The sequence below is a fragment of the Cotesia glomerata genome, linkage group LG1, assembly GCF_020080835.1.
Source record: "Cotesia glomerata isolate CgM1 linkage group LG1, MPM_Cglom_v2.3, whole genome shotgun sequence".
NCBI lineage: Eukaryota > Metazoa > Arthropoda > Insecta > Hymenoptera > Braconidae > Cotesia > Cotesia glomerata.
The window spans coordinates 34,246,031-34,258,182 of record NC_058158.1 but is presented as its reverse complement, the minus strand read 5'-3'; the positions used below and the strand labels follow the sequence as shown (position 1 = coordinate 34,258,182).

The 12,152-nt window shown below is 29.7% G+C and overlaps 1 protein-coding gene across 1 annotated transcript in view; it reads left to right on the top strand.

The window, feature by feature from the left end:
- Positions 1 to 4,987: 4,987 nt before the first annotated feature.
- Positions 4,988 to 12,152, top strand: part of LOC123275208 — a 42,129-nt gene continuing 34,964 nt past the window's right edge. The window contains exon 1 of the mRNA XM_044743176.1: positions 4,988 to 5,614. The gene's annotated coding sequence lies outside the window, so the exon portion shown is untranslated. The remainder of the gene's footprint in view (positions 5,615 to 12,152) is intronic.

The following is a 12,152-nucleotide window of genomic DNA, read 5'->3' as shown; positions in this document are numbered from 1 at the left end:
CTCATGAATTTTTTAAATTAATTTTTAGCTTTAGAAGTGTTTGTAAAGATAGTTTCGGTAATCTTATTGACTTTTTGATTTTTTGTGGGCATATTAATTACTATTTACAGCTGAAATAAAATTTGGATCTTGAAATTTGAAAGAATTTTTTAAAATTTTGTCCGGAACTTCACGTACACAGAAAAAAAAACTTCTTGCACCAAGAAAATTTTAAGGGAGACAAAAGATTATTTTGGAGCAAGAAGAAATTTTTTTGGCTCAAAAAATTTTGACTTCTAGTCAAGAATTTTTTTTTTCAGTGTACATACATTTTTTAAGTAAATTTGAGAAACATTAAGTCTGATAAAACGCTAAAAAATAGTCGGATTTTAGATGTTAAGTTTAAAAGCTAAAGAAAGAGTCATAATATAAAATATAATATGCATTCTGATGTTCGGAGGCAGTCGGTCGTCGGTCGTTGAGATAAAAAGGAGATTTATTGAGGATCACGTGAACCAGAGTAAAGTAGTTTCTCAAGTGGTTTAACTCATCTAGTATCTATGTGTTGCGAGTCTGAGTATGGCCTGATCGTGCAACAGGTGTTACTCAGCAACCCGCCGGTGTACCCGAGAAAACTTGTTCAATGTTCGCGCACTAGTACTATTACCAGCATCAGCACCAGTACTAGTACTAGTACCAGTACCAGTAGGACGAGCCTTTGGTTTATTTGTGAAGTATGAAATAATATAATGCTGAGTAGAGGGTACTTTTATAACTAGGGTTTAATTGCTAAGTTAAGTCTCGTGTCTTTCCAATATTATCATTATATTTTTATTTACAGTAATTGAATTTCAAAAATTCATATTATTATACCATTAATAAAATTTATTTACGTAATTTAATTACTAGAGGGATTATTATTCATTATTTATGAGGATGGTTGATGGTTTGATAAATAAATTGAAAATATTAATAGGGGATTATTCCATAGTACGGAATAGTGGAATGGGAACGAGATAATTAATTGTATGATTAATAATAAATAATAACTTATTACTTATTACTGTAAATAATGTATTTTGCATTGTTGGGATTATTGAGTACATTTAATTAGCGATGCGGAAAAAATATTTTTCCAGCACGTGGATATATATTAGGAGGTGGATATTAACTTCACTGAAATAAACAGCTATCTTATTGCGATACGGCTCATGAACTTGTTTAATGTAGAACTAAGGACATGGAAAATATTTGACCGTACGATATGGGTATTCATTTTTTCACTAGCATAGTAGGTATCAAAGTCGCCGAGTAAATTATGGGTTTACTGTCTTCCTCGGTTATTAGACCCTAAAAAGTCTAAACAAATAAACAGTACTATACCCTAAATTGTCAAAAACAAGTTTATTATTATTATAAAATCTTTTATGTAATTTATGCTTTCAGAAAATTCATTCAATGTAACATTTTTTAACTCAACAATTTAAATATTGTAAACTAGCAACCTTGCAGTCACAATATGACTGCCGTGACTTATGAACTTTAAATAAGAAAATTTTGCTTTAGTAAATAATGCCTTTTGTTAAATTGCATTGTACTTTCTTAACTATTGATGTTTTTAAAGATATAAGCACATCCCGATGTTACACTCATCAAGAGCTTTCATTTGAGTACACACATGCATTTTCATATATTTTTCATATATATATACATATATATAATATATATAAATATATGAAAAATTGATGTGGGTACTCAAATGAAAGGTCTCGATGAGTGTAATGTCGGGATGAGTTTATATCTTCAAAAACATCATTAGTTGACAAGATAGCAAAGTCAGTTCTTAATTATTGACATTTTTTAAGATATACGCTCATCCCGATGTTACACTTATCAAGAGCTTTCATTTGAGTACCCACATGCATTTTCATATATTTTTTATATATTAGGGTGGTGCAAAAAAACCGACTATTTTTTTTTTTTTTAAGTCTCGAGTGAAAAAATTTTAGTTTTTGATGTTTTAAGAGCCCTCACCAAAGGACAGCTTGAAAAAAATTTTTAAGAGGTCACTCCAAATTTTTTAAAATTTCAAAAATCGTCAAAAATCGAATTTTTTTTTTTTAATTTTTTTTCTCGTTACGGTATAATTTTATAGACAAAAAAAAATAAGTTTCTGAAAGTTTCAGTTCAAAATTTAAATTATGAAAGATCACTCATAATTTTTTTTTTTTTCTTTAATTAGTGATATCGCCGACTTTAAGTGTTGGGAGTGGTACGTTGGGGTCTTTTTGGTTTGAAAAAATCTTAACCTACGCGGCAAGGTCAAATCTCAACCAAGCTGGTTTCTAAGACCAGCTTGGGATTCGAACTCACGCCTGGTAGTTGATTAAATAAAATTATTAAATTAAAAAAAAATTATATTTTCTATGTTGTGCTTGATTTTTAGTTCATCTCGTGATGTATTTTTATCGATTATTGTACTAAATAAAAAAAAAAAAATGCATGGAATTTTAATTTGAATAGTAAAAGGTCGTTCGAAAAAATCTAAACTAATGCACTAATAAATTGAAAAAAATTATGAGCGACCTTTCAAAATTCAAATTTTGAACTGAAATTTTCAGAAACTTATTTTTTTTTAGTCTATAAAATTATACCGTAACGAGAAAAGAATAAAAAAAAAAAATTCGATTTTTGACGATTTTTGAATTTTAAAAAAATTTGGAGCGACATTTTAAAAATTTTTTTTTAAGCTGTCCTTTGGAGAGAGCTCTTAAAACATCAAAAACTAACATTTTTTTCACTCGAGACTCCAAAAAAAAAAAATAGTCGGTTTTTTTGTGCCACCCTAATATATATCATATATAAATATATGAAAAATCGATGTGGGTATTCAAATGAAAGGTCTCGATGAGTGTAATGTCAGGGTGAGCTTATATCTTTCAAAATATCAATAGTTCACAAGATACAAGGTCATTTCTTAATTATGTATCTAGAGATAGAGCATTATCGAATGCAGCCTAAATATTTATCATAAATAAATTGACTATCGATGAGAATGATATGAAACCTTGAAAAAGCACAAATTCAAGTCAAGAACTTTGTAATAACACTAAATTTCACTAAAAAAAACCATGACTATTCTGGAAAAAAAATTTTTCTTATTCTTTTAATAATATAGATTTTATTATTTTTGTTTTATATATACACTGAGAAAGGAAAATTAACTTAAAAATATTCGGACAATTTTTTAAGGATCCCAAAATTTTGAGATTTGATGAAAACTCGATTTCCCGAAATTAGAATAAGGCCATTAATTTCCAGATTTTAAAAAAATTGATCTATTTTTATATCATAAAGCTAAAAATTAGCAAACGTCTGGTTCCCTGATAAGAAATGACGTCAAACTTGTCTTACCTCCCAAAAAGAGAGGCAATTAATCAAAAAAGCAAACAATAGGAAGGAGAGGTGTCAGTATTTGGGTGCTCAGACATAGAACGAATAAAGGAAATAATAAAAGCAGAGATCATTCGCCGAGCCCCTACTTCCTCCTATCGCAGCTGTCTCCTCTTCCTCCTCTTTACTCCATACTCTTCCTTAAGAGCTCAGAGCAAAGTTAAAGCAACAAGCAACCAGCAACATAACAGCAGAACCAAACGCGTCACTTGCCGGTTTAGTCTCTTGCTCTTTCACTCAGCTCAGCACACCTTCTGCCGGTTAGTTTTGCTGTTCGTACAGCAGTTTCCCTCTCTACGTAATATTAAATCCACCACACCACACTACTCAAGTCTGCCTTCCTTCCACCAGCTTGAATAATCCAACTCGACTCTAACCAACTACTTTAATACTTATTCTTACTCCTATCTACACCACCACCAGACGTAAGTCACGGTGCATCGTGCCGAGAAAGACCAACTTCGCGATCGCGACCAACCGAGCCGATCTGTTAATTCGCGAGTTACAAAAAGAAAGAAAAAAAATAGGATTTTGCAAACCGTGCAAGTGCAAGTGCTTGAATTTCAAAAAGTGCCTCAATATGTAAATTCGTTTTTGTATTTATCGATTCCACCCATGCCCATATCTTATCGCGTGTGTGTGAGGATCATTGAGCCCGACCCTGACCTCCGACTCAAGGTCAGTTGCCGCGAATTCTCCGTATCGAATCGAATCGAATCTTATTATTATCATAATTGTTGTTATTATACCGATCGCAGGCAGTATATTACAACACCAACGACATCCTGAGCAAAGCTTTTACTCCTGACTCTTGGATATTCTGGCATTGGATACTTTTATTGCCTCTGCACAGCAATATAACGACCACGTGCGATTGAATTATTTTATTCCCATTGTTTATATCTACAATCTACAAGGATATATATACCAATAAACACCTCAGCTCCAAGAATATACAGGTGGATTTTTAACTACGTGATATCGCTTCTATAAACATGTCATTTCGACGTGATAAGTGGTGATGATGATGATAAGTGATCACTGATAAGACACTTAAAATTATCTTAAAGTAGTTTAAAAGGGTCAACCATCAAAAATTTTATCTCATTTTTTCTCAGTAAAGTCGAATATAAATTTGTGTACTTTTTTTATTGCTGGAATTTTTAGCGATTTATTTGATGTTAAATTTTGGTATTTTTCTGATGAGTGTTAGTGTTAAATGTTCTGGTTTCAAACTTTTTAATTTGAACTTGTATAAAAATTTTAATTATTAAAATGAAAAAAGTCATACATTTTTTAACTCAATAGTTTCGAATTGACTTGATGAAATTTTGATTAAAAGTTAATAAGAAATGTAAAAATTTGTATAGAATCGTGAAAATTTTTCTACAAACAATTCAAAAAAATTATTCTATAAATTTTCTTCATAAAAATTAAATAATTAGAGGAACATAATAAAAAATTCGTAAAAAAATTTAAAGTTAGTATAAATTTAAAAATTTGAGCTCAGATTAATTAATATAACTATTTTCAAAGAGTTATTATTAAATATTGTAGTCAGTTAACTTATTTTCCCAAAGTATCAGAATCATAATACAATTGAAATAAAAGTGTCTTTTTGAAATACATTTATATTTCGTGAGTTCTTCGTAACAGTTTTGAGTGCGTGTTACACATGTGCCTGTTCTATTATGTATACATAAAGGAACCTTCGATATTTCCGGTTTGCACGTGTATTTGGTACCCCTGTGCCATCACTACACGTAAATGCATTTAAATAATATAAATAATTAAGGTGTAAGTAAGGTGTGCACTTACTTTAAACCGATCAATCTTACTCTGGAGTTCTTCTTAACTTGAAACATTTTTATTTAAATGTTTTTCGCGATACAATTCGAGATCGATACTGCAATTGTTCTTGTGTCGTTCACGTGCTCTTTGACTGTGCTAACGAGCCGATAAATACCGGGAACACATAAATATACGTGCATATATTTTATTTACCGACAATTTATTTATCGGATCCTCATTCTGTGGGTTTTATTATTTTTAGTTGCAAGTTTCAAGTGTCGAGTTTTATTGTATTGTTTTAATGTTAATGTTGATGTTAATAAGTTTTGTTCAAATTTTCTTTTGTCATTTGTTTTGATGAAAGTCTGAAGGATTCAATCTCTTTATCCAGGTAATAAAAATTTTATAAGAAAAATTATAATTTATAATTTATAATAAGTATTTGTTTAATTTAAATGTATACACCAATGGGCGTAATATATAATGACTCGTTGAAGTTAATAAGTGTGATTGCGGATAATAATTACGGTATGTAATGTTGTGATAATATGATAATATGTGATTGAGTTTATTGGTGTTAAATGGTAACATTATTACTGGGTTATTATTAAAAACGTCGCGTTTGAATGATAAATAGTTTATGTCCGTGTTTGGTCGAGGTCGAGTGCTGTCCGAGTAGTCAGAGTCCGCAACTCCTGATCAAGATGGAGAGAAAGCCCGGGAGTATTGAGTGTACTTGTGTATGAATGTATTTATCTGTACGTGGATGTATTTTACCAGCGTGAAGCAGAGGGCCGCGTACTACTTTTGAAGGTCTTACATATTATTACTCTCTCTATCTCTGGGCCAAGTTATTTTTATTTTCATTTATATTTTCTCTTGTTACTTTTTAGGCTTTATTGTCTTTTTTGCGATTGCGTCTTGCTTCGATGACAACAGAATCCTTACTAAATATCCTTGGACAAAAATATTCAGCCGTTAAATATTCTTAAAATAAAAAAAAATCACTAGTAGTATAAATTACATGCTTGTTTCAAATATGGTTACTTTTATGGTTTTCCGATTTTTTATGATTTCTTTTAGGAGTTTGCGATAGTTAACTTTTAATTTTATTATGATTTACTGCATTTACTTCATGAGCAATTAATTTTTATTTAATATTGTTGAATTTTTGGGATAAATATTTCTTGAATAAATTTTGATAGAATGATCATCAATTTTAGAGAGTAAAAATATAAATTTATTAGAGTACTAGGGAGAAATAATAGAAGGAAATATATTTATAAATTTCTTTCTTGAAAACAATTTATGTCAAATGTGCATGTTGAATTATAAAAAATAAATTAATGATAATATGTGAATCTATATGAAATATTTATTTTTATACTGCTATTTTTTTATAAAAACTTATAATATATTTTTATTATAGTTATGGTAAATAAAATATATCCAAAAATCGATTGAAAAAATATTTTTTATATTTCAAAATTAACTTTTGATATAAATTTTTTTACGGAAGTTACAAGTAATTTTTTAAATTAATTCTTAATTACGATTTAAGACAAAAATTTAAAACTTATCAAGTTATCACTAAATACACATTTTTTTAAATATCTTGAAATTTTGAGACAAGAATTATATTTTATTTATTTCAAAATATCAATCTATTCAAATAAACTACAATCATTGAAAATTACTCATTTAAACAATTGAATAATAGATAAAAATCTTCCTTACCGATCAGAAAGCAATTTTCAAAGCTTATAAAATTTTTTTCTCTTCAAAATTGTACTTCATTTCCTTTGAAATTTCCCTCTATAAGATCGAACAGAAAAAATCAAAAGTGAAGTGTATTTTCTTCTTATCCATTTATCCAATCTTTTTATTGTACTCGATAATATTACCAGCGATTGCGTCTTTACGCCCTCAGCGACCTTTTGGAAGGTCCTTGGGAACTTTATCGATGGTTATGCAGGTAGCAATCAACATTGATTGAGTTTATTGCTCAACTTTAGTTTAACTCTAGCGATCTCTAAGTTAAATAAGTAAATTACAGAGAATCGCTGGTTGACTTATCTTTTTTCCTATTTATATTTATATCTTATTTATTTCTCTTCTCATATTTTTTTATCTTCCATAGAAAATAACTCACTCACAATTTTTTCAACATAAAAAAATGATAAACAGATTAAACAATAGATATTTTAATTGTTTTAATATAGAGTTAAGTTTATTTAATATCCGTTAGAGAAACGGGACGCAAGAAAATAAAATCTCGTGATGCACATCAGCGACCACTTGTCTTATTATTCGCGAGTTAACTATTGCAACATAAAATATAAAATATAAGAACGCTGAAAAGTTTAAAAATGATCCCGTACATTTACTTTTTATAAATTAGAGAGTCTTGTTCAATAACGCGATTTCGAGACAATAAAAATAATTATAGAATAGAATAAAAATAAATTACGGAGATGTTCTATGTACTGTGAAGATATTTATTTATATTTTCATTTTTACGTAAAGCTATTTCGCAATGATTAATGATAAATGTGGGACATTGACCGGAACTCCCGATATTATAGTGTAGTCACTGATCACCGATCCTCGATCCTCTATTTTATTTTCATTTTTATTTTTATTATTAAATGCCGAGGACAAAGGTGTCGCGGCTTGTAAGCTTGCGGCGAGGAAACGGAAATGCCGGGATTTTTTAAGATGAGTTATATTACGAGCTGCAAGTTATATTACGTAGTTGCTGTAATATGTTGTTACATTATTATATATGCAGTGCCTCGGGCGTGAGCCTGCTGCTGGCTGGATTAGCATAGCGAATCAGACCGAAGATCGGTCTATACCTCTGTACTACCTCTACGCATTAGGTTAAAGCCGTTATTGTAGTGGCAAATTGTGTGAACTTGTTGTTATGTATTATGCATTTATTTCCCTAATTATTAAATTGCGTTTTTAGTTTTTGTTTTTTTGAAAATTGATTACTATAATTAATTAATTATACTTGAAATATAATTTTGAAAAAAGGTTGGTCATTTCCCATCACGAGGCTTTAGGATCTTAATTCTGACTAAATTAAATATATGAAATAATAATTACAAGGATAAATGTAACAGTGAGAATTATCATAATTATGGTACTAAAAATAGCAGATGTTTCACGATATTTAAATTCGTTAAAATAAATATAATGTATTATTTAAAAATAAATGAGAAATATTTTATTTATTTATAATATATTATGAAATTTTTATAATTGTTTTCTAGAGAAAATTACTGTTTAAAATTTATCTATTAAGAAAATTAAATTTAAAATTTGTTTGCTTCAAAAAATTATTTATTATTTTCTTATTATAAATTAAAAAATATTCATACAAAAAAATAATTTATTAATAAAAATGAATACCAAATTTCAATAAATTAAGATTAAATATTTATCCTCGGAAAAAAATTTAATAAACTCACCGTTCAATAAAAAAAAAGTGACAAAAACTGATAGGTAATTTTACAAAAATTCGATAAATTGATCGGGTAAAACCTTAACTGTATTCCGAATAAAAAATATTTCTTAATTAAAAAAGGCAATTAAACAAGATTAACCAGAAAGTTTGATAAGATAATAAAATGAACAATATAAACTGCTAGTAATAAACAATAAAAGTAATATCTACTATCATTAGGTGTGCTAATGATCTGCCTATATACCGAGCGATAAAAATGTTAAAGCTCGGTAATGAGAATCATAAAAGCTAAAAATAATAAAGAGAGAAAGAATTGCGACAAAAAGCTCGAGTATAGATTGTAAAATATAAACAAAATAAATAAATAATATAAACTGGGCAAATGGCGTAGTCATGTGTTAACAGGTCGATCAATATCGTTCCTCAGAACTCGTTATTACTATTCCTATTACTATTACTATTAAATTTTCCAGTAGACCTAACTGGGAAACCAATGATCGTTATCGCCCAGCCGAGAGATACTGATCAGCAAAAGCACACGTGTACTACTTCCATTCGTTATTATTCCCGTAACCAGAGACACAAAGCACAAATAAAACCGTCAGCACGAAACCCCCTCATCATGTTTAATAATTCACCTAATATCTAGAGCTCAACCTGGCGTTATATACGTGTAATACTACGAAATATTCTAAAAGAAAAAAAAATTTATCTCCACACCTCTGCAGACATTAATCTCAGTCTTACGTGCCTGGCAATCTTTTAGATTTACTTCCAAAATAAAAAAAGCTTAGTTGAGCCTTGATTTTAACAAACGTATGCTAGCTACTACCTCTCGTAAATCTACTTCTAGTCTTGTTTAATTAAACAAACCGTCTACACAACAATGCATTAATTGTCAACTAAAAAATATCTTGGCTAGGATTTTGTTTCAGTACATACTTCCTTGTTATACGGTATAAATATAATATATAATTTCATTTCATTATTATATTTAAGTTGCTTGTTAGTGTGTATAACTGTGTAATTAAATAAATACGAGAAATTTAATTAATTAGCTGATAGGTACCTCAATTACATTAATGTGAAGAAAAATATTGAATCATGTTGCACTTTGTCTTTGCTAGGTAAATTCTACTGGAATATAATTTCATTTGAATTTTGAATTTATAATACTTAAACTGAAATTACTGATTTCATGAATATTTTCTGGAAAAAAAAAGAAAAAATTCATTAAATTCTAGGCAATCCTTCTTGGAAAGTTTGCAACCAACTTCTGCAGTTATTCGGAGACTAGATTCCTCCAAGAGTTCCAAAATGTATAGGTGTATAAGAATATTTTCATACTTTATGCTAGATTAATGGGTGATTAAACTCGAGAAAATTAAACTGTTACTAAATCTGGCAGGTACTTATTTAATATTCATAGCTTTTATTTTTGATACGTTTTCATTATTTAATTTTAGGTCAAATATTATGTCATTTAAGAAATTTGATGAATTTAGATATGCTTTAATTATCGATCAATATTTAAATTCAAATTATTTTTCAAGAAACTCATTGTTGAAAAAAAAAATTTTTTTTAGTAAAGAATCAGAATTTAGTCTAGATTTTTTATTTTAATTTTATTCTTAAAATACAATCTTATTAAATTAAATAAAAATAAAATTGTGCAGTTAATCCAAATAAAGCCAGAAGATTGAATTCGAACCATTAAAATTTTAAAAGTCAACTCTAAAGTCTAAATTAAACTTATAATTTACTAAAGTTCAGCGTCAATAAAAGTTTACCTTGTCACCATCAAACCTAAAACAGACAAACCTCTCCCAGCGGAACTGACCGTTTTTATAAAAAATAAAAAAAAATTCTTGAGTCAACTAAAATTTAATTTTTTACTTAAATCAAGTTACTTTTTTTCACCGTACATTCCTAGAAAATAAATCATAAAACTCAACAAAATTTCATTACAAATAAATACATAATACATTCACAATTCTATCTACATTATTAATTATTCATCGTGAAGTAGATCTAGAGAATTCCATGAAAAGATTGTTGAGCTCTTGGAAATACTTTACTTGAAGTTTATCGAATAAACTTACTCTCAACACACATACATTTTATTTTATATTAACAAAGAATGATGCGATCATAAACAATTGCGTATACCTAAGCGATATTCTAAAGTTTCTAGCTATATTAATGATAATAACAATAAAAATAACAATAATAAAGTAGTATGGATAGTAACGTGGAATGGACATGGTGACTGGTGACAATGGTGGTATACTATCATAGACATATATGTAGTGGTTAGTGGTGGTGTGTTAACCTCGTTGATAATGAGGACTCGAGCGAGGGTGAGAGGGAGGGCGGGAGAGCTGGTGAGGGGGTTGTTTGTAAAGAGAGCAGAGAGTAGGGCCAGGGGTGAACTTTGAGGCTCCCTAGTAGGGGTAGTTTAGACCCCTATTGCGCAGCCTCAGTGAGTTTTCAGCAGTCCATTCCTCGAGAATAGACTCCCCTAACTCTGCCAGAACTCGGTAATCCAACAATTGGAACCACGACGACGCGGTTGACGACGGGTTAACTCCATTCCGTTCTCCGTCAGTCAGTCTTATTCGGGCTCCGGTGGTTGTTGGTCGTCCTCAGTAAACACCAACATTGTTGGCGCACCCTCGTGTACGTCCGGTCTGTTCACTCGTGAGGAACGCTGCCCTTTTAAAAATAATAATACTCATAATAACAATAATAATTATTATAAAAACAATAATAATAACAACAGAAAAAAAGGGCGAATTCGTTGATGCAAAAGTAACCGAGTTGTTCATATCTACGTAAAAGTTTTATTTTATTTGGTAAAATAGGGGAATAGGGCGGAAGGGTAACCCACGGCTGACGAATCACGAGGGACTCTGGCACTCTTTGGTACGTTGGTATCGAGTTGTGCCAGCCAGTTTTGTTGGTGCTACTCGTGCGATCGGCCACGCGTGCCTTTCCGGTTTTCGTACTTTATTATTCTCACCAGTTTATTTTTTCATTCACGCGGTTATTTTTTATCCAGTGAATCATCCGCGATAAATATTTTTAATATATTTTATTTGTGCATGGAAAAAGAGCAAAAATTGAAAATCTATAAATTCATATGGTAAAAATTAATCGAGTGGTCAAATATTAAAGAAAAAGTCATTTTTACCAGCTCTTTTTCCGTGTTGATAAAATAAAAGTAAAAAGAAATAAAATATACGTATAATATTTGCGGATAGAACTGCTGTGTCAGGGATTTTATAAACGATACGATTATTCCTAGTGTGCTGAGTTTTATTTTTCGACTACCGACCACCAGTATAGACTTAACTTACTTTAACTTAACTTGTATTATCTCTTATTCGCAACGTTAGCACCCGTTGAAAACAATAGTCGACAGTACGGATTTTTGTTTTATTATTTCTTTTTATTA